The sequence below is a fragment of the Aythya marila genome (assembly GCF_965140915.1).
Source record: "Aythya marila genome assembly, chromosome: 18".
NCBI lineage: Eukaryota > Metazoa > Chordata > Aves > Anseriformes > Anatidae > Aythya > Aythya marila.
In genome coordinates, this window is record NC_139059.1 from 6,837,208 (window position 1) to 6,864,179 (window position 26,972).

The following is a 26,972-nucleotide window of genomic DNA, read 5'->3' on the forward strand; positions in this document are numbered from 1 at the left end:
AGCTGGGAAACATTTGTTAGGTTTAATGATCTTTTATTTAACCAGTGCAGAAAAATGCATCCCTTTGGATTGATTCATGGCATGAGTTGTATGGAAACCTTCGTCCCCGAGAAACAAAAAACCTCAAAAGGTCAATCTGACATTTCAGCTTTCTCCAACATCCAGAGATGTTCAGAGAGCAAAATCCCCAGTCCCACAGGCCAGACAGGGTTACAGCAGGGAGAGGATAAAGTACAGCTAGAGACATCTCAGGACACAAAGCGGAGCCTTTCAGGTCACCTGGGCTGGAAGGGTCCCAGCTGGCACCGCAGCAGCCCCTCTCCACACTTCATGAAATAGCCTTTTGGTTGTGTGGCATCCCCATTACTCTAGCAACAGTTATCCAAGGCCCAGTCACTAAAAACAGAGCTGAGAAGAGCTTTTCTCAGCTTTCAGCTGCCTGCACCAAGTGCCTGCTTCAGAGAGCAAGCCACCTAAGCAGAACAGCTTCTCCTGCAGGCCTGTGGTTAGGCAGTCACGAGCTTTTACAGTTTGACACATCTCATCTTGCCAAGGTTGTTGCATCTCCACCCTGCTGCAGAATTAACTCAGCCCTGGACCAGCCTGTGCTGAGCAGAGCAGCAACCAACTGCAGGGCTCTGCAGCCCATGCTCAGCTCCCACCACTCCCCCAGGGCAGTGTGTACACACATCTGTGTACCAGTACTTTCTGCCTGGAGGAGAAGAGCTGAGAGGTGCTTCCATGGTGGTAAATGGGAATGGCACACAGAGACATGCACTGGAGCACCTCCATAAAGCCAACAGCACAGCCAAGTGAGCCCAAGGGATCTGGGGCAGCAGAGGCACCCTGGGACAAGCATCCCTGCAGGCACAGGGAGCAGCCAGCCTCCATCCTGAGACATCCCCCAACTTCTCCCCACACAGCTAGGTGCTTTTTCGGCTGCGGATGGAGCTCCCTAAGCCCAGCCCAGCCAGCACCACCCATCTTTCCCTTCAGCCTTTACCACAGATGCATCAGGTCACAAGCGGGTTTGCAGGAGTAATACAGGAACCACAAGTTTCATACTTGCTGCAAGTGCTTTAGCAGCAGAAAAAAAAAGGAGGATTTTCTTCCAGAGATCACCCAGAGGAGTCACATAACTTATCCACTGTCAAGCAAGCAAACACCTGTCTCCTGCTCTCTCTCAGGTATGGCTGCAGGGCTCCAAGCCTCCACAGTTAGCTCTGTATCCCACCAGGGGTTTGGGGAATCACATACACAAACACTTCCTTGCAGCCTGCACAAGGAGGCTGCTGCCTCACAAGGCTGACTGCCCTCACCCACATCCGTGGAACTTCATTTGCTCCTCCTGCCTCTTCCCATTACCCTCACAGGGCTCAGGGGTGAGGAAGAGCAGAACAGCAAAAGCTGCTTCGTGCTGGCCATGTCTTAGAAAATCCTCAGGTTTTCCAGTACTTGACAAACCACAAGTTAAATCAGTGATCAAGACTGAAGAAGGGAGCAAAGCTCTCCTCTCAGCTACATTGCCTTCATCCACCTAGATTTTCCTTTCATCCCACAGCTTCAGGAGAGACAAGTCTGAAGGCAAAGGGAAGCAATTCCACAGTTTTGCTCCTAATACCACTCTAACCTTCCCCATGGACTAAACAGCATCTTTGAAAGCCACAGTCCTCTGAAAAGGCAGCCCCAGGGCTCTGACCCCAGGCCAAGCAACCTTGATTATTCTGTTTAAGTGATTGCTGTATGATTTCTTCCCTGAAAAGGAGGTCTTCTTCCCTGCAACTGCACACCCACCACCCTCTCAGCCCCCAGCACAGCCTCTCCACCTACCTGCAGCCCCCCCTCCACAGCAGGCACGAGCTTGCAGATGGACAATTGTTGTAGTAGAGCTGAAGGAGGCTCCCACCTCATCCCACCCTCCCCACACAGATAGTGATACCTATTCCCAGCAGGTCACAGACACCTACAGAGCAATGCTAACTGATAAACTTCAGCTGAAATTTTCTTGGGGGGGGGGGGGGGGGGGAACAAATCAAAACAAAAAAGAACAAAACAAACAAACAAAAACAGAAAAACTTCTAACTTCTCCCCAAAATTTATACCAAATCAGCAAACTAAATAAACTCCTCTAGCAGTCCTCTGTGACAGTTTAGCTGGATCATTTCAGCTCTCACTCATTTGTAACGCCTCAACAGCTGCAGTGACTTAAAGCACAAACTGCACACACCTGCTCCACACAGCCGCTCCTGCACCGGGGACATTTGCCCTTGTGCTTGCCCCTTGGCTGCTCCGGCTGATGCTGGGCACCAGCAGCCCCCCAGAGGGGTGGGATGAGCTGGGTCCCCAGGGGAAGCAAAGGCTTTAAGCATTTGCAATAAGGCTGCCTGGCAGAGCTCTCGGTTTCTCTGCAAACGCCACCAAAGAAAGCCAAGGTGCCGCGCCCCAGCCAGCATTGCTGTTCTGGCAAGTGCTCCCAGGGTGGAGCTCGCCCAGCCGCCCATTTCCACGTTTGAGGGTGATGAGATAAAGAGCTCATGTGTGACTCGATGCAGCAAGCTCCCTCTGCCCTTCTCTGGAAAGGGAAGGTTTATGGGCAGCCGACCAGCCGGTCAAATTGCACAAACCAGACAAATCTCACAACAGATCTTCCTCGTGCCTGCAGAGTGCCTCCCCTGCAACTGCAGAGGATCTCTGGGAGGGTTTGGCTCTCGCTGAGAGCCCACCCTGCTCTGCTCCTCTCTGCAGCGATGAGCAAACCCTGTTTGCCAGGAGATCATGGACCGGCACCTCCAGCGGTGCACACACCACCTGCGTTTGCTGAGGAGCCTCCTCCCCTTCCACCACCGGAGCACAGGAGAGTTTTCCCACCCTCGCATTTAACAGCAAAGCCTCTGCCAGGCTTTAGGGCTTTGGCATCCAAATCCCTGATGCAATCGCCTTCCTCAGCCTGTATGGCACAGCTCTGAAGTGCTGGAGAGCTGCATGCTCCTGGGGTGCTGAGCCAGCCGCAGCTCCACAGGGCACCACCAGCCAGCAGAGCACAAACCACTGCTGGGCCATGCCCTGGGGCTAGGGATGTCCCCTCGGGGCTACCAGCCAGGCTTTGACATCTGCTGCATGGTGTTTGTTCTCCAAGGATCCAAGAAATGCAATGCATGAATTAAAACTCAACCTGCTTACAAGGAGTTGGATTTACCCTCACCAAGCACAGTGCTGAGGGCTTGTTGTGTTGGCCCAGCTCTGTCGTTGGGGCTTTTGCACATTTTGCTTGGAAATGTTCTGCCTCAGCTCTTGCGGGAACCAGGCTTGCAGCGCAGGAGCCGCTTGCTCGCTGACTCCTTCTCCCCAGCCTTCCACTGGTCCCGCTTCCATAGGCTGTGGGACAGACACTTTTTTTCCACAACAGACAACCAAGAAAGGTCCCAAAGCGGGTGCACCTTGTAATGTCTTTGGCAAAACATGGTCTGGATCAGTCCTCCTGCCTTCACAGCAAGGTCCAGCCAAGAGCAAAGGCTGCAGGATGAAGCTGAAGGTTGTACCAGAGCCACAAGTGCCACAGGGCTCGGTGGGACAATCGCGCGTTTGTCCTTGGGATGAAAGAAGGAATTCAGATTAGGCTGTGGTGAAGCCCAGAACACATGCTGTGGAGATTTAATGGGACTTTAATCACTGATTTTAATGGGATTTGTGAGAGGTCCCACAGGGTGCAGGAGGAACACAGCTCCCTGTTTGCACCCCACTGTGGGAGCAGCAGCCCCCTGTACGGTTTCCCTGCTCCACTTCGTGCCCACCCTCCAGCAAGGGAAGCTTCCCCTGCTCCAGGGCTAAGGAGAAGGGTCTGCTCTGAGGCTGGGGATGACAGGGGACTCCTGCACACAGGGAAGGCAAAAAAATTTCCACAGATGCCTGCACAGCATTTTCAGAGGCTGTTCTGGGGCAGGGATCACCGCACAACCTGTCCCGACTCACTCCCAATCCTTCAAGGGCTGTCGGCACCAAGGAAAAGCAAAATGATCCCTCAGGGCTCCCACTGTGATCCCCAGCACCCTCAGTTAGGAAATCTGCTTGCTTCAAGCAGAACAACTCCCCTGCACGTGCTCTTCTGCTGCCGGTGCTGAATGGAGCTCACTGCGGGGCCAAGGAACGGCCCCGTGCACCATGCACCACATGCACCTTTCACTGCCTGATACCCTCCTACACCAGCCAATTCCTACAAGAAATGCCCCTTTTCAGAGCCAGAAAGGTGAAGTTATGTCTGCTTTGGTTACACAGACTGTTTAGGTATAGATGTGAACTCCCAGCCCTGACACCATCCAAACCACTCACTGCCATGCCTGGACCAGGACTTCCAGGAGCAAACTCTTGGAACAAGCTGATGTGAGCCAGGCCCAGCATGGAGCACGTCTGGGACTCGTGGGCTGATGCTTGCAGTGGCTCAGCTTGATGCATGCACCTCGGCTGCTCTCACATATCCCCAGCTGTGGCCCCAGGGGACCCGGCAGCTTTCAACCAGCAGCGACGTCCCTGCGTGGGATTGCAGCAGCAAGAACCACATGGGGGAAAGAGGCACTTGAATAACATGGGGGGTGGAAAAAACAAATTTCTGGAGGGTGGTGCTAAGAAGAGTATATCTGGTGGTTACTGCAGAGCCATCAGCACATCCCTGGCTCCAGGGGCAAGGGCAGGGTGGTCACAGGGGCAAGATCAGGGCAGGCTGCAGCACCCACACTGCGCTCCTCCGACACAGCACGCCCAAGGGCATGGCCCTGCTCTCTCTCGTGCCTCAGTTTCCCCATCAAAGAGGCTTGGTAACCCTTTCCAACTACTCTGCAGGAAGGTTGAGCCTGTGAGGAGGAATGGGGTTTGGAAATAGAAATGGTCACTGCTTTTCTCCGAGAAAGGTGAGCGAATGTCTTCATGACATGGTCACTTTGGGCCGGCTGCGGTAACCATTCCTGCTCCCTGCAGCAATTTTCCTCCTGCACCAGGAGCCGCCGGGCTGGTTGGAGGAACCACTCCATCCGAAGGTGGAAAATGCCTGGCATTGTGTCCAGCCTGTGTTTGAAGTGGGAGAAAAGCAACTTTGAATAAGCTTTTTATGGGCCCCATGGCTCTGCTTGACCGTAATGTCAGCTTGTAATTAGCAACAGATACCACTTCTGTCACTCGCGATGTTATCATCAGCCGTCTTGCGTTTCAAAGTGAGGAGAGGCATGTAAATTATGGGCAATTTGGTCTCTGAAATGGGCTTTATGGTTTTTTTCTGCAAGGCAAGCAGGGAGCCTGGAGTTTGTTAGGCAGATAGCGGCCGAGCAGGCAGGGAGAGGAGCAGGGGAACGGCGCAGCATGGGACGGAGCTGCCCCTGCTCCCAAAAGGGCTGTGGGCTTACACAGGAGGTCCAGCCAACATCCCACATTGGGACCAGGGGCTCTGCGAGGTCTCATTCACACCCTGAGCCCTGGGAGGGGAAGGAGCCCTCGCAGCCAGCACAGCCGTGTTCCCTACTCAGCACATCCTGCGTCCTTTGGCTGGCTAAGTGTCGGATGGCCCCAGTTCAGCTGAGGCAGTATTTTCCCCTTATTGATAGAAAACATTGCCTTCAACTGAAATCCAATTTGCAGAGAGAAGAAAAGGCTCGCATTCCCCTGAACAGATTTGATTTTCTGTAAGAAAAACAAAACCCCCAAACTCATATCATTTCCAGTTTCAACCAACCAAGTTTTAGTCTCAGTTATTAAAAAAAAAAAAAAAAGTTTCAGGGTTAATTTGTTTGTTTTTCATGTATGCATGGAAAAAGCTTACTTCTTGCAGCAGACCCTACACGTTTCCCACATCCCTTGGCACTGCTCTGCAGCCTCACAGATCCCACTGCCAGCACTGGGCCGAGTATTCAATTTCATCTACTGCTGCAGGAATTATCGAGTGTCCTGCTCCTGCCTTGCTTTGGCCTCCTGCAGAAGGAGCTGCTCTTTGCTAGGACTCCCCAGGAAATGAGCTAAAGCAGGATCTGGCCCCTCTTTGGCTCGGCAGTGTCAAGTTCTCCCCTTTTATTTGCTGGAGGAATTCAAGCATCACTCTGCTGCTCCAATCGCTCTATCTACCACTGGCAAATAGCACAGCCAAAAAGGTTATCTGCCTTCAAACAGAAATAGCTTATGTTTAGAGAAGAATTAAATTTTGTTCCCTTTAGAGCTGCAACCACATCCTCAGAGCTGTTAACCTGAATGTGAACTTCAGATAATAAAACTCTAACCTCGCCCTCCAGAAGAGCGAGCAGTCGGCAGCTACCTTGTGTACTCTCCCACTATCTGCCCCATCGATGGCTTGATAGCACAGCTTGTTTTCTTTTTCAAGGGAAGACAGCTACTAAATCTACGCTCCCCTTCCCTCTCCTTAGCACTCTGGGGCTTCTCCACAGCTGCAATGCTTTTCCATCGTCCCTGCTCTCAGTTAAATAAACATTATGACACATACTGATTGCTTTAACAAACTTTACTGTTCCACGTCCTCGGCAAAGCATGGTTATCTTTTTACAGGGAACATTCCTTTCCTGTTGCTATGCCTACTTCAGCGCCATCCAGCACGATAGCCAAGACTGCTGAGTGAACCCACAATTTCCAACAGCTCCATTTTGCTCATCCCGAAATAGCCCTGGAGGGGCGCGGGGCCAGGCCACCGGCAGATGGGAGCCGTCAGAGCTCCTCTGCCTTCAGCCCAGGTCTTGCAGCTTGTCCCAGGCCAGCACCCGGCCCCGGCTGTCGGAGCAGGAAAGGTGTTTTCTGAAAATACCCCAAAAATGGGGACAATGGGGTGGAAGGAGGTGGGTGATGGGAGAAGAGGGGCCGAGGTGCCAGCCTGGCACGGCGAGGCTGGTGTCCTCTTCCTCCTCCTCCTGAGGCTGCATTGGGAGTTCTGTAATTTGCAGCTAAATTGCAGCATCCAAAAATATTTCTGGCAAATGGTATTTCACAACCATTCATCACTGCCGTGCACAATTTCCTTCGCATGACAGCCTATGTTTTAGGACTTACAGAGCGAGGGGAAACTGCCATTTGTCTTGGCCAAGCCAGCAGAGCCCCTGGCCCAGCTGGGGGGGGGGGGGGGGAGCCTGCAGCCAGCTGGTGCCAGGCGGGTGCGGGCACCGTGTCCCCCACATCCCTGCTCCAAGAAAGGAACAGGATTCAGGTTGTACATCGTTTTCCACATCTGACACGGCAGTGCCTGTCATCCATGAGGCCATTCTATGCTATTAATGGCTGCAGTGTATACATTTTAATGACAAATTTCCCTGAAAGGCAGTGATTTCTCCTTTTTCCTTCTTTTTGCTTCTTTTTGTGCAAACATTTTCTTCCTGAAAGAGCACAGGTTGGCTCTTCGAATGCTTCAGCTATCAAAGGAAGAGATAAAACCCTGGTTATCTCTGCCTGGTGAAGACCCGGATGCAATAGCTCCAAAACGTGTCTGGTATGCTGGACAACACACAGAGAGGCCAGAGAAGCTAAAGATTTCTGGCAGATGGTCAGCTATAAAAGACAGCTCTTCTAGGTATCAGCTGGAGAATGTGGGGTCCCCAGCACGTGTGTATGCACAGCCCTTGCAGCTCTCTGTTAGAATATCCTTCATGCACTGAATACTTCCATGCACTGCAATCCCCAAGTATTTTCTCCTCGCTGTAAGGACACCGAGCAATACGCAGGAGTTAATTAAGATTTGTTCTTCTAATCTTTCCACGTCAGCTTTTTCACAACCCAGCCACAACACATCGGGCTGGCTGTGCATGGGGGGGAAGTACAAGGGTGTAGGCAGAGGAAAGGACTTGAAAGGAAGCTGATAACGTGCAGCCCCCGTCCCTCCTCGCCTGTTTCTGCAGCCAAGCTGACCCCCACCCACTGGGGACATTCCCTGCCTTGCCTCGTGCCTCTGCCCCCCACCAAGGCAGCACAACCCCAGCGCTGCATCCATCTCGTGGGGCTGGGAGCTCCAGGCAGGGGCACCCCAGCTGGTGGGACACCATGGGATGAATCCTGCACTGGGGCTGTGCATGGAGGCTCTCTGGAGGGAGACCTCGCACCTGTCCTGCCCCAAGAGATACAGAAAAGACAGACAACGTCCCCCTTAGCCAAAATCAGCATCACCAAGGGATGCTTCTGCTGCAGCCGTGGAGGATGCGTCCCCAGCCAGAGCAGTGCTCGCAGCCTGCACGACTCAGGAAGCGTCGAAAGCGGAGAGCTGGACGTGTCCAAACCCAGACGGAGAGAGACGGCCGCGTGAATGGAGGAAATGATTCAGAATCTGGAAATGTGAGCAGCGCAGGCCGCGTGTGCTGGATCTTGAATGGGCCTCTCTCAACAAAGAGCAGTTGGGGTTTTTTTACTGGGACTCAGACAGGGATTGTTGGAAGCGTGTCAGGAGCAGGCTGGGTGCGTGCGCCAGACCCGCATGGAGAAAACCTCCTGATCTGGAAGGTCAGCTGATTGTTTTCCCTTTTCACAGGTTATGCAAGCTGAAGTTTAAATGGCTGCATTCCTCACAGTCATTTGCTTTTATTAAAGGAGTAACATATATCCCCTTTACCAGCCAGTCCTACTCCTAGCAGATGTGCTGTGGGTTTTAATAGGATCAGACTGGCCATCCATGGAAAAAGCATTTCAAAGCCTTTTCTGGCCCATCAGGGTAACTTCGTTGTTTTAATTCCACCACTCATTCCTATAGAATTGCGACCAGACCAAGGCCAGCAGCACTTCAAAGGGCTCCCCACCGCACCCTGTTAGGGTGTGCTTGGCCCTGCTCCCACCCAGACCTGCAGGGTTCCCTTCGATGGCCAGGCCCTGGTCCCTGTGCCAGGCCCTCTTCACCACTGTGTGTCTAAGCTCACCTTAGCCTAATGAGCCTGTGCTACTGGTTCCTCTTGCAGCTTTTCCAAACCACTTCCTAGGCATAAGCTCTGGTTCCTGCCTGTGCATAGAAAAGGAATTGCATGGTCCAACTACCCTAGCCCTTAGCTAAAAACTGACCTTCAAGATACCCCAGGAACTTTCACACCAGCTTTCCCAGTTTTCCAGCTCAGCTGTTCTAGGCCAGCAGACCCCCCCTTCCCCAGCCCTGCTTAGGCTCTGTTTTGTCCCCACTGTGCAAGATGCAGTAGGAGCACCACTTGGCTGTTTTGCAGAGTGATCCCCTGATCACTCCACCTCCAACCCACTGTTCTCTCACCACCCTTACAAGCTGCTTGCTTCCTAAAATCACCTCTTGTCCTGGTCACTCAGCCTGCACAGGTGTTGTTCCACCTTGCCCATCTTTTAACGCTCCCTTCTGCCTTTTCCCCTTTTACATGTTGGTCGGGTAGCACAAGACCACAGACAGCAGTGAGGCTCGCGCGAAGCCCTGCGTCCCCAGATGCCTGAATAATCCCTGAGGCTGCTGCAGGAGTCGTGGCAGTCACAGCGGGAAGGAGAAGATCCAGGAAAGGCAGTTCCAGATACCATTGCTTTGAATTTCACCTCATTACATTGAAATGGGATTGAGTTTCCTCCCAGACTGTCTCTGAGAAATGCATCCATAGGGCATCAGCAGTGGGGTGCAACACTCCTGGATGTGTGGCGTGGGGTGAAGCACTTGGGACCATAAATCAGTTCTCCCCAGGACAACCTGATGAAATTGCTGAGTTCAGCCCTGAGCTGGCTCTGAAGCTGACCCCCAGGAAGGGCCAAATCGGCCTGCTTGGGAAATTAATCTCTTCCAGACCAGCCTCAGACCTGGTCCTGGAGGCAAACACACCTCTCTGCCCCTGTGTCCTCTAGCCACGGACTGGAAACACCACCTAAATTAGTGGGAAGGGAGTCTGCTTTCCTGTTTGTGCAAGAACTGACTTCTCTGAAGGCCTGCCAGTGGTGGGGCTGGCTTTGGGAAGAATAAAACACTGGTGAGATGAAGGGGTGCATCAGTGAAGGTCAGTGAGCACTTTGGATTAAAATCTCCCCAGATTTATGTGAGGTTTGCATTGTTTAGCTTTCTTTTTCTCTCTGGGTGATTTCTTGCATTCCTGTGGCACAAGAAACCAAATTCATCCTTGCTCTAAATCCATTTATTTCTCTCCCAAAATTAATTTTGCTCTCACATTTCAAAGAGCAAAGATGGCAGAACAGCTTCTCATCTCTGAGAGACACTGAAGGGTTGCTTCTGCTGCAACGACACAGACACAAACACAGTTTATGCCCTCTGAGGGAGGACTGTGGACGTTTTACCTTTGGCTTCCAGAAAGCCCAGCTTACTTTGAGCCAGCTTCATAGCTTCTCTTCTTTTGGGGGAAATTAAAGAAGAAATCATAATCAGAGCCATGTTTCCAAATGCACCTATTCCCTACTATCATTTTAGGAAAAATGGTGAACCTTTACACATCACTCACCCACAGAAGAAGAGTGGGTTGGTGCAGAAGTGGAGGAAAAATTAGCAAAGTTGCACAAAGATTGAGCAACAGATGAGATGCTGTCTCTGAAGGAATGACATTATGAATCTGGTGAGGAGAAGGAACAGACTGTTTGTTGGCTTTTCTATCTAGGAAGCAGCAGGCTGCCAGAAGTCTCATGTAAATGAAAGTCCTGGAAGAGAGCAGCACGATCTGTCGAAGGGAAGGGCTGGTGCTAACCAACAGGATCAGCAATTGTTGACAGATGAACCTTCCCTAGACCACTAGGTCTGGAGAATTTCTGAGGAGTGAACAATTTCTGTCCATTACAGAGGCTCTTACAAAATCCCAGCTCAGACTCAGCTATTCCAGAAACAATTGAATAACTTCAGCATAGCAAGAAAGTATCTCAATAATCCTTCTTGATCTTGGGCCCAGAAAAGGGCCGCCAGAAGGATGCCAAGAGCTCAGACGCATGGATGATAGGTGGAGAGCACACGGTTTCAGTCTCTTCTGCAACCATTTCTCTCCTCGAATGATTCTTTCCCTCGGCCAACCCCAAAGCCAACATACCCACCAGGTCTCCTCTGCCCTCAGGGCCAGGGTCACCACTCCTGTCCTTTCCCCTGTAGCAGCCACTCTGCTTGGTCTGGGTCAGGGAGCTAAGCTGCTCTGCAGTCTTCAGATGGCTTCAGACTTTGATGAAATTTTTTCACTCCTGTTGAGCCACAGCAGTGGGAACGAAGCTAAAGAGCTCTTGCAGGTCAATACCTGGGGCCACAGACCAGGGTCATCCATCCTTTTGGGACACATTCATCCTTTTGGGACACCAGGTAAGTGAGTGGCTCCCCCCCAGCCTGTTCCACCTGCAGAAGTCACCACCTCCTCTAACCTCTCCTCTCTCCTCGTTCATGTCATCATCACATCATTCCCCACCATACAAACCATGTTCCTAACTTCTCCTATTTCTTGCAATGCCCACTGTTTTACCCAGAATGGGTTAGAGAGAAATGGAACAAACCACTTGGATTGGAGAGGCGAGCAGATGGGACAGGCTGCTCACAGCTTCTCCTGCTGGAGCCAAGCTCCAGCGCAGGGACATGGACCAGCTGGGGAACTTGGCAGTGCTGGAAAAGAAACTGCCATGCAGAAGGGTGGCGGCAATGCCATCACTGTGCGGGACGGCCTTGGGAACAGCTGAAATGCTGTGAGGTGACGAGAACACCCAGACTACATCCAGGTGTTACTCTGGCCCATGTCCCTTTGCCCTGCAGAGGCAGGTCAAAGCCCTGATGTTTCTGCCAAACCTGGCACCTCCCCACACAGCACACCCTGGGACCATGCTCTGGAGGCGTAGGCTGGATCTGAATAACAGGATCTGAAGTCACACCAAGCAGGAATATGGCCAGGTCTGAGCTGAGATGCCTCAATATGCATGATGAGGCACAGGATCAAACCACAAATGACTTCATCTACCTGCGAATGACAAGTGCCCCCCTTTCTTTTTCCACTCCAGCCCATAACCCCTGCAGCAGCAAGTCCAGGAGCTCCTTGCTGTGGCGACTTCCCAGCAAGAGGACACTTCTGTGTTGGGTTGTCATATCTGCTCTTACAAGGAGCTCACTCCCTTCTCCTCCTGAATCTCTAGCCTGAAGCCACACAAATGAGATTTAATGACTTACCTCTAGGAGGAAAGATTCCTACCTCTGGCAGGAGACACAGGGTGTGTAAGTGCAATACTCTTTTATGAAACCTGTATGGATTTTGCTGGGATGCCTTATAAGAGAAGATGGCATTCAGTTATTTGGCATTTTTATAAGTGAACAATGGCTGCTCAGAAATCAGCTCATGCCCATCTGCAAAAGCCTGAAAAATACTGATTTTGTTATTCCAGGACACCAATATCTCATGGCTCCCATCACCTCATCCAGTAGCAGATCTGGACTCATTTTCCAGCACGTTAAGTTTAACTCTGGCCTCTTACAGCTGCAGACTGCTCAGCCCTGAAGCAGCAAGTTTAATATCCCTTTCAGAACATCATTAGCATTAACTATTTTTACTTCATATTCTTGTTATTCATGTAAGCGGATCCCCCTTCAGGCCTCGCTCCAGGCAATCTCTTGAGCATTTGCTCAAGTGCACTCGGTGCACTCCAAACCACTGCGAAGGGCTGATCCCAACTTCCCTGTATGCACAATGCTTACTGACAATTTACTTCATTTTCTTTACTTTATTTCCATTTACTGGACTCCCAGTGGACCAGTGATCATCCTTGACCATGTCCTCAGGGGTCACCAGGCACCTGACATGCTCAGAGCCCGACTGTACCAAGTTTCTGAGGCCCCTGAGCTGGAGAAGAACCCCAGGAGCACTGGCAAGGCAGGAAGGAGCCAAGCACTGCCTTAATTAAAAGCACCCACCACGGCCAGCAGCTCAGCTTGGAGCCTGCAGTGAGGAAGAACCAGGGCAGATGCCCCTGTCACAGTAAGCAGCTGTGCAGGAGGACCTCTTCCAGCCCTGCTCTCCCCATGCACTTCACTTGGAGGGAAAGAACCATTCTGGAAATTATTATTATTATTATAAAAGCAGCTTGCCAGTGTTTTTGTACCACTAGAAGTGCAAAATAGTCTTATCTGGATCTCAGGTTCACACCTAGTATTTGAACGATAGTTTGGGACCAAGCCAGATTCTTAGCTTGGAAGGATGTTACCTAGTGGCTCTGGAGTGAGGAGCCCATATGTTTTTTTCCTCTCATTAGGTTTTCCCGTTTGTTTTGCATAGGAGCAATCCTGTGACCTCTACTGCTGATACAAGAAAAGACTTCTCCCAGGAAGAACCTCTCACTCAGAGCAGGGCATTTCTCCTCATCTGCTGCAAACATCAGCGCTGCAATGTTCCCTTTTAGCACTCTGACTGCAGCTCTCTATTGGGCCAACAAAAATAAGAAGTCCTAAAATGAAAACCTCCAGATGATCTTGGCAGAAACAGCACGTCCATCACAAATGGAAATCACATTTGATACTCTACAATGGCAGGAAACTCACCTGGTTTTATTTAGTCTCCACACAGCTATGTGCTCTTGGCTCTCCTCCAATGTATCTCTTTCGAGATAGTGTATGAAAAGAAGTCTATCTGCTAGTGGCTCTCCTTCCTTATCTAAAGCACCCTGCATGTTTGGTTTTCACTGAGGACTTTTGCTGAATTTTTTGTTTGTCTGTTGTAAAAAGTATAAGGGCACTTGGCAATTCGTGCATTTACAGCTCTGTTCCCACAACAAGGTGCTTAAAATAAAGAAATTGGCTCAGGGTAATTGCTTGATATGAGAAAGATTATACATGCAATGAACATCTGTATCGCAGCTACGGTTGATGGCTCTGAGTGCTGTATCATGTGCCAGGAGTTCTCTGCCAAAAAAAATACTCAAAAAAAAATTTTCCAACCCAACATATGCTTATATAAGACTTAAACAGTATGCAAAGAAGGTCATGAAGAAAAAAAAAAAAGAGAAAAAAAAAAAAAGAAAAAAAAAGAAAAAAAAAGAGAGCGAAAGAAAAAAAAAAAAAGAAAAAAAAAAAAAAAAGGAAAAAACTGGGAGTGTTGAAATAACAGGAAATTATGCAACTGATACCTGAACCTGAGCATTGCAGATCCTATCCGGAAACTCCAATCTCTCACAAAGCTCTGGTAAAATAAAACAAGTTATCCTTCTTTTTCGAAACTGAACTTGTTGGTACAGAGTCAGGTGGAGGCTTTGCACCAACACGGTCACTGCAGGCCAGGGCAGCCGTGGAAGGGGCCAAGTTTCACTTCAGCCCCAGCACCTCGCAGGGTGCGCCTCCCTCACCTCCCCTTGGCTGCACCCCACACATCACGGGACCCCCCGAGGGCTCCACACATGTCTGAGAGCTGATCCGTTGCCTGGGGTTGAATTGCCTCTGCTGCTTTTAGCGTTCAAGCTGCATGGATAAAAAGAGAATGGAGAAACAAGTCTGGAATAAGATCGGCTGTGAATTTTGGCCAGAAATTTAGGCTGGTCCAATGAAAACTTGTTTCTGAGATGAGTGCACGTAACATTTCCCACCTTGTTATTTCCATGATTTATCCGGTGGACAGCAGAGGAGCATCCCTCCTGCTCTTCTCTATGAAGCTGTTTTAGGAGCTCTGCAGTGCCCACTCCTCCTCTGCATGGGACTTAGTCCTGGACTCCCAGAAATTCACCTGGGAACCTGGGACAGAGCCGCAGAGCTCATGGCCCCCAGCAGCGAACAGGTGAGGGTTATGTGAGCTGCAGCTCACTTCTCAGCGCACAATGGGGAGCGCGGTCAGGGCTTGCCTGAACACAGCACCAGGAGCTCAGCCTTGCAGCTGCAGACTTGTCACGGGAGATCCCCATCCCCCCCCCAAAAAAAAAAAAAAAAAAAAAGTTCTCAGGCTCAGATAAGCTTATCTGCCCTTCTCCTTGTGCTCAAGGAGGGCTGCTGACCAGGGCTGATCTGGTTCAAAGCTGCATTGCAGTAACGAGCCCTGGGAGCCCATCCAGCCCCTGACTAACCTCTCTTGTGAATGGGGCTCAGCCTGCTCAAAGGAGCCAGCCACCAAATGGTAGCTGCAGCAGGAGGGACAAGACACAAACCTATTTGTCTCGCCAATTAGTTACATAACAAGAGGAAGGGACAGCAGAAGCAGGACCAGAAGGGTCTTCTTGCCCTGAGCAGAATGTTCATCCCTGTCTCCTGAAAGACAAAATCTGCCTGGGAAATGCTTTAAGGGGAGAGTCTTCCAGTAGCACAGTGTGAAGAAGCCTTACTGGTTTGGAGTGGAGCTGATGGGATCTTTCACAATGGCTTCAACAAGCTAGAAATTCACCATTTTCCTTCTTTAGCTTTTAGCAAGGAATACATTTAGGGTTATGCATAAACCTGCCCTCGCCCCAGTTCCTCCTCTCCCACACTACCCACCTAACTGTTAGGTTACCCTCTCCCACTGGTACAGATCCACAGCTTGCTTCCTCCTTGAGGCATGGTTCCCTTCCCACCAGCCTTGCTGGTGGGCACATTCACAGAACCTGGAGGGAAATTACTCCATCCTTGGCTGCAGAGCCCCAAAACTGCCTGAAAAAAAAAGTAATAATAATGGCTTGAACATCCCCACTGCTGCCTTCCCAGGCCTAAAACCTCAGCACCTCATAGACAGCCCCACTGCAGGATCTGGCAATGCCCTCTGGCCTGGTGGGACCTGAGCCCTGTGATCATGAAGGAGCCCTTTGTACCTCCGAAATGCCGTCAGCTTGTGAAACAAAGCCCCAACAGTCCCAAGCTCCTCAGTGCTCAAGAAAATGAGTTAGCTGAGGGGCTGGGAGAGTTCCCGAGCACGTCTCAGTGGGCAGAAGCAGTGCTATCTAATCAGATGTGGATGGAGAACAAATAAAAAACAGCTGCTTTTCACCAGCTCATCTCCCAACTGGAAGAAAAAATGCATACATATACAAGAACAAGGGAAGAGGCACTGATGAGCTGTTATCTGAATTTATTGCCAGCATCTGACCCACAGTGGGGTCTTTTTTTTTTCCCTTCTTCCTTTAATTTACAACCCAGTTTCTCATCATGTCATGACATCACCCAGGGTGATGGATTTCATAAACACACACACACATCGCAATGAAAACAGGATAAACCCTAGGTCACCCTGGGCTCTGCACAGGAGCACCCCAGCAGCACTCCCCAGCCACCTTCTCTTCCAAGAAACCACTTGGCATCACCGTGACAGAGCCACCCACCTTCCAAGTTTTACTGGGCTGAAAGCTCAGGGAGGATTTTGTGCCACACCAGCCTACAGGCAGCATTGCACCCTGGTGTCCTCTTGCCCCACCCTGACTGCACTTTCCCTCCAAGGAAGCCAGACAGCTCTGCACTCTGAGATGATTTATGCTGTTTGCTTTTGGCAGCAAGATACATCAAATCCTTTAGAGACTGGGTGGAACCAGAGCTGCCTTCTCCATCACTCGGTCCAAGCCCAGGCTGGAGAAGCCAACGGCCAGCGTACACATGAGCAATGCACTCCCCCGTCCAGTGTCAGCCCAAGGCCAGCAGCACCCACGCGGCCAGCTCAGGACAGAGCTCCTGGCTTCCCACACCCAACACAGGCAAACTGCTCCAAAATGTTTTGGTACTTGTTTGTATCAAGAAGATTTTGATGCTGCAGCAGCAGTCTGGGCAGGTGTCTTGTTGATCCAGCAGGAACCATTCAGGCTGCACCTCCAACAGCTTCACCAACTAGCCTGATTACTCATAAAAATCAAAATTCACAGGAACGGGAGTCAGTAAGAAATGAACTTCCCAGGTTTATGAATACAGTAATCAAAATAAAGGAAAATGGACTTGCTACTTTGGAAAAAGGATTTGAGCAGTGAATAAACTTTCTATTTTTACCAAGAAATGCTCAGCACAGATGGTGGAATGATAGGAACAAGAATGTCAGCCCCCAAGTGTATATGGGTCTTTAGGAAACCCAAACAAGCAAGCCAGTATCACAGTTCTCAACACTTACACTCTCTTCTTCATCTTCATAAGACAGCATTATATCACTGTATGAGGGAAGAAGCTGAGGTTAAAGCGTGGGCCCAGTGTCACAGGTGGTGGCAGGGCAAACAGGGGATTACGGCCCAGGTCCCCTGGCTGCTCCAGCTCCTTCTGCTTCCCAGAACCTTGAGTGGAGACCCAGGCCATAGGTGCAACCTCATTGCAAGTCAATGTGAGCCCTTCTAAAGCTCAAAAAGGTCTTCTATGTCAAGCTTTAAGAAACCAATTGTTCGTTATTGAAAATGAATATGACTATATCAACCTTTCATAAGGTTTGTCGGGAGACCCAAGTCTCAAATCTGAAGTCCAGTGGTGTTATCTGCTCTGAAATACAATACAACCACTTATTAGCTCCTTCTTTATATAAAGTCCTTAATAAAAACAGACAAAGAAGATCTGACCAGACCACTAGGCTGTTTTCTGAAAGGTTTTCCTTGGGGTTTTTAGCTTCCACTTTATTTTCTTATAGGACAGCAGACAACTTAACAGACATTGTAAATTACCTCACCATTAAAATATACTGCCATAACGACTGGAACTTCCCCTGTCTGTTAGCGCTGGGTATGAGCTCCAGTTGAACACCCGACCTCCTGGCTCCACATTCAGATGCTTAGCAAACCACTGCAGCTAAGGATGCTATGCAATGAGCCAAATCATCCTTCCTGCAACACCAGCACAGCCAATGAAGCTGGGTTAGAGGTTATTCTGCTTCAATGAATTTAGCAGCCTGTCAGAAATGCTTGTTAGATGTGATCCTTACATAAATACATGTGAGACGGGTGGAAGGATATCATGATTAGAGTCCTATTCTCAAGGGTCAAAATACAGAAGGTAGAAAAACTGTTTATGGGTCTGCATACAAGCTGCAGAATTTCCCACCCAGCAGATGATGCACAGCTCATGTCCAGGCAAACAGCGGGCATAGAAAACAAGCCAGGGAAGGAAGGCTCCTATGACTCTTCTTGCCATAGAAAAAGCAAGTAGATTCAGCCTCTTCCACTCAGCTCTTTTCTGAAACAGGATGATCTCAGGTTTTCCTCCCCTCAGAACAGTATCTAACTACACAAGTGACCCATCTCATCTCATCCTGCTCTTTAGAGCATACAGATAAAGTCATTCCTAGCACCTACCTTTTGTAGGATCCAGACTGAAAAAATGGAGACCAGGTTAGCATCAGGAGAGCAGGGAATAGACTGACTTCTCCACACAGACCCCAACTACCCTTGCACCAGTCCACATTTCCCTCCATGTGAACATGGTTGGTCCTGGGGTTGGTCTCAGGTTGGGCCAGGTGACCCCATAGGCCTGCTTAGGGATGCAAGCCTTGACATTGCGTTCCTTCCTTCTCTACACATCCAACCCAAAAATCCACCTACCCAACCACTCAGCCCCAGACCGATGCTCCCAGCAGCTCCCCAGGCTTGCCCTAATGGCTTTAGCCCAGGAGCTCAGGGATGATCTCCTGGAGCAGAGGGAGCAGCCTCCTCCAGCCTGTTTGCTGGTTACGATAATTCTTTCTTTGACTGATGATCAAGAAGCTATTACGTACGGAGAGGGAGCCATTTGTTCTGTAACACTTGTGGCATTGCTTCAGTGCTTGGCAATTCTGTCTTGTTATCGCTGGTGGAGAATTTTACAGGCCACTGACAGACCTTCAAACGCAGCCATTGCTGTGTGGAAAATCCAATTTGCTTTGGAAGCCTCCTGACACAAGGCCTTGTCTTCATGGTCCTTTGGCAAACCATTTTCAGCACATGCACTAGTTCATGACCCTGTGATTTAACGGACATCATTAAATTTTAGCAGAGGAATCCATCACTTTGAAGGAACCCCTAACAAGTGTGTGACCTAAAAGTGAGACCTAATATACTGGCATCTCCACACAAAGGACTCCTTTTCTCTTAACTTTTGGCTTATCTCCATGCCACTCCCAGGTCAAGTTCAGTAGTAAGTCTCCCATGTCAATGCACCATTGATGCTATTTACTTTTCCTGGAGCAGCTCAATGCCATAAATGTAAATGTGCATTTCTTTGCAGCATCCCCTGCTGCCAAACAGATAACAAGTTTATGTAGGCATGGAAAAAAATTCCGATTTGAATAATTGTTTGCTTATAAATTAACCCACAGAACTGTGCCACATGCCGTAAAACAATCTTACATTACACGGGCTTAAACGGTAGGACTGGTATAATAAACCCTATGTTGAGTCACCAAATTCCTCGCATTCTTTGACTTCCCATTCTGTCTCAAATGTCAGATATCTCACTGGGGTAACACAAGCAGTAGCAAGGGCCGGGGGTTTGCGTGGGTTTTAATTGTAAAAGCAACATTCTCGCAGAGAACAACAAGGTTCACAACCCCGCTTCGCAGCTTGGATGGGCTGAGGAGCTCCAAAAGCTTCTTGTCTCCCCACTGGCCAGTCTGGGGTTTAGGACTCCACAGGTCTGGCTGAGGGTCTCAAAACTCTACAGCCCCCATAACCCCGGGTCACCGAGCCAAGCAGCACCTCCGCAAGTTACTGATTTCCCATTAAAAATATGTATGAGTGGGTCTGAGCACACCAGTCAGCTTAGGGCTTCTGCATCTGGGCTGCAAACCACAAAGTCACTGCAGCCACCTCACGGCTACTCCCCATTTCTTCTGTACCCATCCAAAGCAAGGGCAGAGCAAACCTTCATCATCCAGATGTTATTCAATGGCAGCTGGGTTTTATTTATGACTTTGGTATTTAAAGGTTACAAAAGAGGAGAACCCACAAGACCTTACCGCAGCAGCACCTTGACTATGTATGGGACATTTGTGCTTTGTAGCTCTCTTCTGGTTGCTCCTGTCTCCAGATGAGCACCAGTGAAGGTGCTGCATCTTCTCCATGGAGCCAGGAACAACCTGTCAGCATCACCACTTTGACATAACCCTTCTCCCAAAGATGTAAGTGATGCTCAGACCTTGTGCATCTCCTTCCACACAGATGCTCAGTGGAGACACTGCAGGAGCTCAGGAAGAGCCTGAGAGACAGAAAATATTCCAGGACATTGTAAGAAGCTGAAGTGGTCTGCAGATGGACAGGTGGTTCTGTTCTGAAGTGCAGGGAAGGCAGCCACAGCAGGAGCATGCTGCAGCATACACAGTCTGAGAGGCAAAGCAGCTCTGCACCAGAGGGCCTGATTTGGTTCACTTCCCACTTCCAGATAACATTGCTTGAGGCTTAAAAGGCCTGTCACACTGTGAACGTGCAGCCACAGGCAAGCACTGCCTTTGTGAGCATGTGAGCACACATTTGTGTGCAGGCCTCGATTAAGAGAGATGCTCCCCAGGGGCAGCACAGGAGCTGGATTTCCCTTTCCTCCCCACGGAGCATGGGGCTGGTTGGTGTCTGACTCCACACCAACCCCGGAGGTGACGCAGAGCCTTAGGTCTCAGCAGAAGATGTGAGGATTTGGTGCCTGCAAGCAAGGCAGGAAACAGACTGTCCTGGAGCAAGGCTGTGCAGCTCTGCTATCCAGCACCCATCCATCCCCACCACCCAGCAGAGGAGGGTTTGCTCCTGTGAGCATTTTCACTCCCATGATGTGGTCCTGTGACTGAAATTTTCCCAGCACTGGGGGTGAGAAGTGAGCTGGATGCTCACAGGCAGATCCCCAGCACTCTGGGCTTCAGCCACTGCCACAGGAACCAGGGCAAGGAGGGCAGGGACCCAGCACCCTGCAGCTACAGGAGTCAAACATCGTGTGTCTGATCACCAAGATCTGTGCTCCCTCTCTCCTGCCAGCAGGGAGACAAGGGCTGTGCTGCCACAGTATCCTCCCCAGTGTCCCACACCAATTTAATTGAGCCTGGAAAAACCACAAGTGAAGCATATGAATTTAGCGTTCAAGGTCTCTTCCCAACTATGACCAACAGAAAACATCTGTAGGGGAAAGGAACTGCTCATTTACTATCTGAAATGTCAGTGAAACCCAGGAGAACAGGAACCAAATGCAGCAGTTAGCCAGGCCTCCTGTAGCCCCCTGCAATAAGCAAGCGCAGCTGATTTGCACTGACTCAGAGCAGCCTTCTTGTGCTGACTCCAGGCATAGAACAGAAAGATCACAAAGGAAAACCACCCCAACATCCTTTTCTTTAAATTTGGGAGCCATGGCTAAGCCATTGGAGGAAAACAGCCAGCAAGAAGGGCAGGAGCTTTAAAAGTTTAATCCTTTCAGGCAAATGCAAAATACTTGTGTTTCAGCTGGAGAATGAATCAGAGATGATTCCCAGAAATCCCCCATTTAATAACAGCAAAAGCCGAGTGCAGGCAATACAGCTTTCCCTCTCCCTTTACCTGCAACATCTATCTCCAGTTTTTGATATAGATTCAGGGCTGAATTACCTCAAACCTGTGCAGCCTGTCCCCATCATCAGCAGAGCCATGTGGTCAGCTGGAAACCAGAGAAAATCTGCTCAGTCATTTCTGAAAGCCAAGCAAACCATGATGGTATCAGTTTCCTCACAGTGTTTCACTGCCAGAGCACCTAGTCCCACTGCCTCAAAGTGATCAGAGACTTTAGTGAGCTGTAAGGCAGTCCCTTGCTTTGTTAATGAAAACCATTGGTTTCTTTTCAGAAAAGCTATCAAAGCTGTGTGCAGGGCTGTGGGGACAAGTGGGACCACATGAGGCTTGCTCAGCCCCATGGTGTGCTGGCATGATGGAGATCATGCCACCCTCCACACCATGGGCTGTTTGGGGGAGCTGCTTGCACCCACCCTGAGCAGATATCCCTCAAGTGCATCAAGACTTTGGTAGTAAAGGTGGTGGCTTCACCCTGTCCTGTCCTCCAGCCTCCTCCAAGTTTCCCACTCCCCAGGCAGCTCTAGGCTGTCCATCCCCCAGCAGGATGCTGCTATAACCACGCTGCATAGAGAGGGCAGATGCAGCCCCTGGTCAAGGCTGTGGGACATCTCCTGGAGACACCAGCAGGCAAGGTCTGGAAGCCCCACACTCTGAAATGGCTGCATCCCTTTGACCCCAGGTGGTGAATTGTCCCAGCACTGTGGCCCTGAGGAGACCCAGCCACCTGGGGAAAGATTGTCCATCCCCACCTCTTCATGGGAAAAGGCTGAGTGGGAAAGGGTGGACCAAGAGTACAAGGTGAGGGAGGCATGGCCAGAGCCAGCACTGGACAGCCCGGGGCACTGAACAGCAATAACATGATACTGCACACTCTAAAGCAAGTAGCTCACAGCTTTTGCAGTTTCTGAGGTAAAGCAGAGCCAGTCCCCAAGTTCAGCCTTCCCCCAGCACTCCTATACACCACAATGAAAAAGGCTTTTCCAACCCGAGGACAGCAATTTCCATCAGCTCCTGATCTTCTGCACCTGCAGGACCAAGCAAGGCTCAAGACCTTGCAGTGCTCAGCCTGCAGCAAGCAGCACCACTCCCAGTGGCTTTTGCACTAAATAAACAGGATAAATAGAGAAGGGAGGCTCAGGGAGAGGAAGCAACTTGTCCCTGAGAGCTAGAAACAGACTGCAGGTCTCTCCTCCAGACCTGCCCTACTTCTGTTTGGGAGTTGTTGTCCTGGGCTGTGTCACCTCCTCCCTGCCTCTCCCCCAGTGCGGTTTCACTCTCTCCTCCCCAGCACTGAAGTATTTAAGCCGCAAGCCCAGGGTTGGTGGTCCACTAAGAAATGCAGGCAGGGAGGGAACCCCTCCCTGGGGACCAGAGTAGGTGGCCTTTTTTAGTTCATGAGGAATTCAAGGGGGAGGAAATAAAAGGAAGAAAAAAAAATCCGTGTCCAAAGCTTTTTTCAGCAACTGCAATTGTTTCTGTTTCCTAATAAATCATGTAGGCCAGGGACAACCAATCTGCACAGCATTATTATTGTCTCAATACATTTGTTGAAAGAAAAATAACACTGCAGCTTTGCTGGAGCAGACAGGATCTGCTTTTCCAAAAGGTTTGTTGATATTAGCCCACAATCTTGTCGGGCTCCATGTATACTCTGGACTCAAAGAGCTTTGCTGCATTCCCATCTCTAAGATACGGACAGTCACCAAACCCAAATATTACCCTCAGCAGCTGAGACCTCTAAAGGTCTTTCTTTATTTTCCTGCACTCTGTTTCCCATTAACTCTTCAGCAGCATTTGTGTGTGTTAAACTTACAGGGCTGAACACAGCTCCAGGCTGAACTATCTCACATCCATCTAAACAACAGCAACAGTTTGCAATGCGCATGATTTACTCAGAGAGATGTTGCACGGGGACACGAGCAGGGCAGGTCTCCAACTCAGGGGCCATCCAGGGGCAGCCCAGGCTCCATTTTGTGCCTAAGAATCAGATTTCGGGCCATTCTGACCCAAGTCACCACTGTGCTGTTTCCCCAGCAAGTGACTCTGAGCCTGGGCAGCACTGAGGAGCTGTGGGCTCTGCTCCCCACCAGCCTGGCCCTTCACTGCTCCCCATAACCCCAAGTAGTAGCAGGGCTCTCAGGGTAATGGAGTGCCCACACCTGTCCCTGCTCCACTTACCTCTGAATGAGTGAAGCCTGGTTTTTTTTGTTGTTTTGTTTTTTAAACATACATTTCCATCTCTCCTGGTTTCCATGAGCATTCTCCAGGATTCTCCCTTTCCCCATGGGGAGAAGGCGGATGTGACCCCATCACAAAACAGGTCCACAATGCCAAGGCTGCAGGTTGCCATGAGGCAGACTCCCCAGGCTCGCTCTGGTCCTTCTGAATCAGAATACCTGACCTGGGAGGGGCTGTCTTATAAGCAAAAGTGAAACCCCTGAGTTGTGCTCGCCCCCATGTCCCCAAACACAGCCTCATCTTCCAAGAGTGGCCAAGTCAACCTGCAAGTTTGGGGAAACAAGGCAAAGGTAGTCCCAAAAAGCCATGAGTAAGCTGCAGCATCCCAAGGTGTGGCTGTTCAGATCCAGGCTGATTCCAGCCTACAGACATGGAAAGAAGGGAAAAAATTAGACAAGACAACAAGGAATGCTGCCCAACAGCTCTGCAAATCATGGCAGTCAAATATCTCTACAGCTGGTATATAATGTCACAGCAGCTAAAATTTGTCCCCAGTATCTCCAGATGTTATATACGCTGATAACCATGCCTTTGAGAGGGGAAAAAGTTTAATTTACAGCTGTTTAGTTAAGGCTGTGTTGTTTTTGGAAGTTCAACAAGCAGAGGGGTTTTCCACCCAGCTTCACTTCTGCTGCCTCTGCAGCAGTTCCCCAAAACCAGGCTGCTTACGCAGGGGTTGCTAGCAGCATCGCCCGCTCACTCACGGGCCCGTGTCACGAAGGGGGAAGCAGAGTGCAGACGGCAGCGGGAGGGAGAGCAAGGCTGCAGAGGTGTGCACATGTGGCTGGGCTCAGCCCTTCCTCTCAAAGGGTCTTCAGAAACAGTTGAAAAAAATTAAGAAACGTCAAGGTCTTGTTTTAGACTTGGCAACATCTAAAGGTCTCTTAAGCACAGCCAGCACCCATGCTAGAGTCATTTCTGGGAGCTGCCTCTGTGGCATTTACAACCTTTGCGTAAGGAGGCATCTGTGAGTCAGCAGAAGACACTTGGTGTCCTCTCCATGCAGACGGGGATCAAATCAGACAAACCCAGTCAGCCAGGGACTTGTCTCCCTCCCTGGTGACCATGATGTCACTGGCACTTCAGCCAGCCTGCCTGGCACAGGTCTTCCTTGGCCAAAATCAACTCCTTGTGCCCAGCATTTGGGGCCAAGATGTCCCCATTCCCCAGGCACTGACACGGAGTCAGGGCTGTGGCTGCCAGCAAAATGCAGCCACAGAACAAAACATTCCTAGGAGAGTTAAAGTAAAACTATTTCAGAGTAGGAACATTTGGGGTGGATTTTGAAATCATTCTTCCGTGGGCTGATTTTTAATGGATGAGGCCTCCTTGCGCTCAGGACACAGAAGCATGCAGGCTGTCTGCTCCTACTGCAGAGGAATCCAAGGAAGGGCCCAAGCCAGGGCTATAACACCACGCTGCTGGGAGCCTGCAGGCCAGCCTGAGACAGGACCACAAATCCTGCCCTTGCCATCCCTGAGACATGCCTGTCCCCACGCGTCACCACATCCACACGCAGGCATCCCACATCTTGTGTCCCCGTCCAACACACAGCTCCCTTGTGAAGCGCTGACACATCTCCAAGAAGCTCCAGCATCCAGAGCAGAATGAAAGATGGGTTTCTTTGTCTTGGCTGAGGCCATGCTTGTCCTCCCTAAAACCACAGTGTAAGGCAGCTCGGGACGGCTCCAGTTCAGCTGGAGTGCCCAGCCTGGGTGCCTGAGGCCCCCACCCCTCCATCCACAGACTGCTGACCTTCTTTTATTATTTTTTCCCCCTCTCCAGGCAAATAAACAGGCATAAACCAGCCCGACAGACTGGATTTGGCACAAAGGAACTGGAGAAACTGGTTGGTGATGGGGCAGCTCCCCCAGCAGCACAGCACTCACTGGGGTGGCCATGGCACTCCCATGGCCTCACACACCCAAAAGAGACCACTGGGGACAACCCCAGTGGTGGAGGTGTCGAGGTCAGCATCCCTCTGGCCATGGGGGCACCTGGCATATCCCATGCTCCAAGCTAAGAAATCACTCCCCTCCTGAAGCAGGTCACTGTGGGTGGCAGTCCCGAGGGGGTCCCAACTTCCCTACCCCAAAGATGGAGCTCTGTAACACCACAGGGGGGCACAGTGCTGCAGAAGCAGCCCAGCACATGGCACTCTGCTGCCTGCAAGGCCTGCACTGCCACAGGGCCTGGAGGTGGCACCCGAAGCGATGAGGCAGAGCCTCACCCAGCACCCCACGCGCTGCCGTCACCAGGAGATGACTCCAGCAGATTAGAGGCACAAGTGGGTCCTAATTAGACACACAAGATGTTCCACACACTGCAGCTCAGAGCTTAATATGACACGGCCAAGATCTGCAAAGGGCAGAGCCAAAGGGCAAAGCTCAGCTATCACAGGGGCAGCTAGCTCACTGTGTCCCCCCCATCATAGCCTGCCCCCATTCCCAGCAGGAGACCACCTCCAGGGTGGTTTTTAACCCACAAGCTGGTCAGCACCTCACCCAGCCTCCTCCAGAGCAGCTTTGCTCTGACATATGCATGAGTAATACCAGAAAAAACAGTCCAGCAGTGCTCTGGAAGGCAGAGCCTCTGCAGCCCTGATCCATCACCACCCCACACGGGGGGTGTGGGGGGGGAGGACATCACAGCACTACTGCAGCACACATTTTCCCCAGTAATTAGTCCAGGCTCACCAGCTACACCATAAAACACAGACCAAAAGCAGCCCTGAACCATTTACCAAATTTCTTGGCTTGTGCCCCAAAACACCCAAGATGTGACTCTCCCAACAAGGACTAACCACTCACCCCTGCTGCAGCACTGGGGCCCCAGGAGATGCCCCCAGAAAAAAAAAAAAAAAAAAAAAAAAAAAAAGGCAAAGCAGCTGAGTCAGCTCCCAGCCATGGGGAGAAAGCCCTGAGTCAGCCCTGCTGCTAGCACAAGCCAACACGCTGCTCCTCTCCCCATCAGCACTCTTGGCAGCCTCACCCTTGGCACTGGGAGCACTGCATCAGCCTCTGCACTGAGAGCACGGGGATGAGGAGCACATCCCAGGGGCTTCGCAGGCTGGAGACCCCAAACAATCAAGAAACCCGTCAGCATGCACAGCTCAGGACCAGCTGACACCATGCAGGGACCAGGGTCATCCACGGAGCTCCTAGGAAAGCCCCCAGCAGCACACACCACCACCCCCTAGGGCAGAGTTTGGGAAAGGGGCTGTGAGCCAGGTTATATAGCACCTGTTTCCTACAGCAGCCTCAGTTGCAGTGGGCTTCAGCTGGGGAAAGGAGACAAATGAAGAGGTCCCAGCTGCCCCAGCCCTCTGCAGCATTTACTAACAGCAAGCTGAGTGCTTGTTGCTGTGCTTCATGGCCCCGAACAAGCAGAGATTCAGCCATCCATCCTAGGAACTGCCA

The 26,972-nt window shown here is 50.7% G+C and overlaps 1 protein-coding gene across 1 annotated transcript in view; it reads right to left on the minus strand.

Moving 5' to 3' along the window:
* KPNA2 (karyopherin subunit alpha 2) overlaps window positions 1–14,054 on the minus strand; it is a 94,328-nt gene extending 80,274 nt beyond the window's left edge. The window contains exon 1 of the mRNA XM_082775246.1: window positions 14,035–14,054. The gene's annotated coding sequence lies outside the window, so the exon portion shown is untranslated. The remainder of the gene's footprint in view (window positions 1–14,034) is intronic.
* Window positions 14,055–26,972: the final 12,918 nt, after the last annotated feature.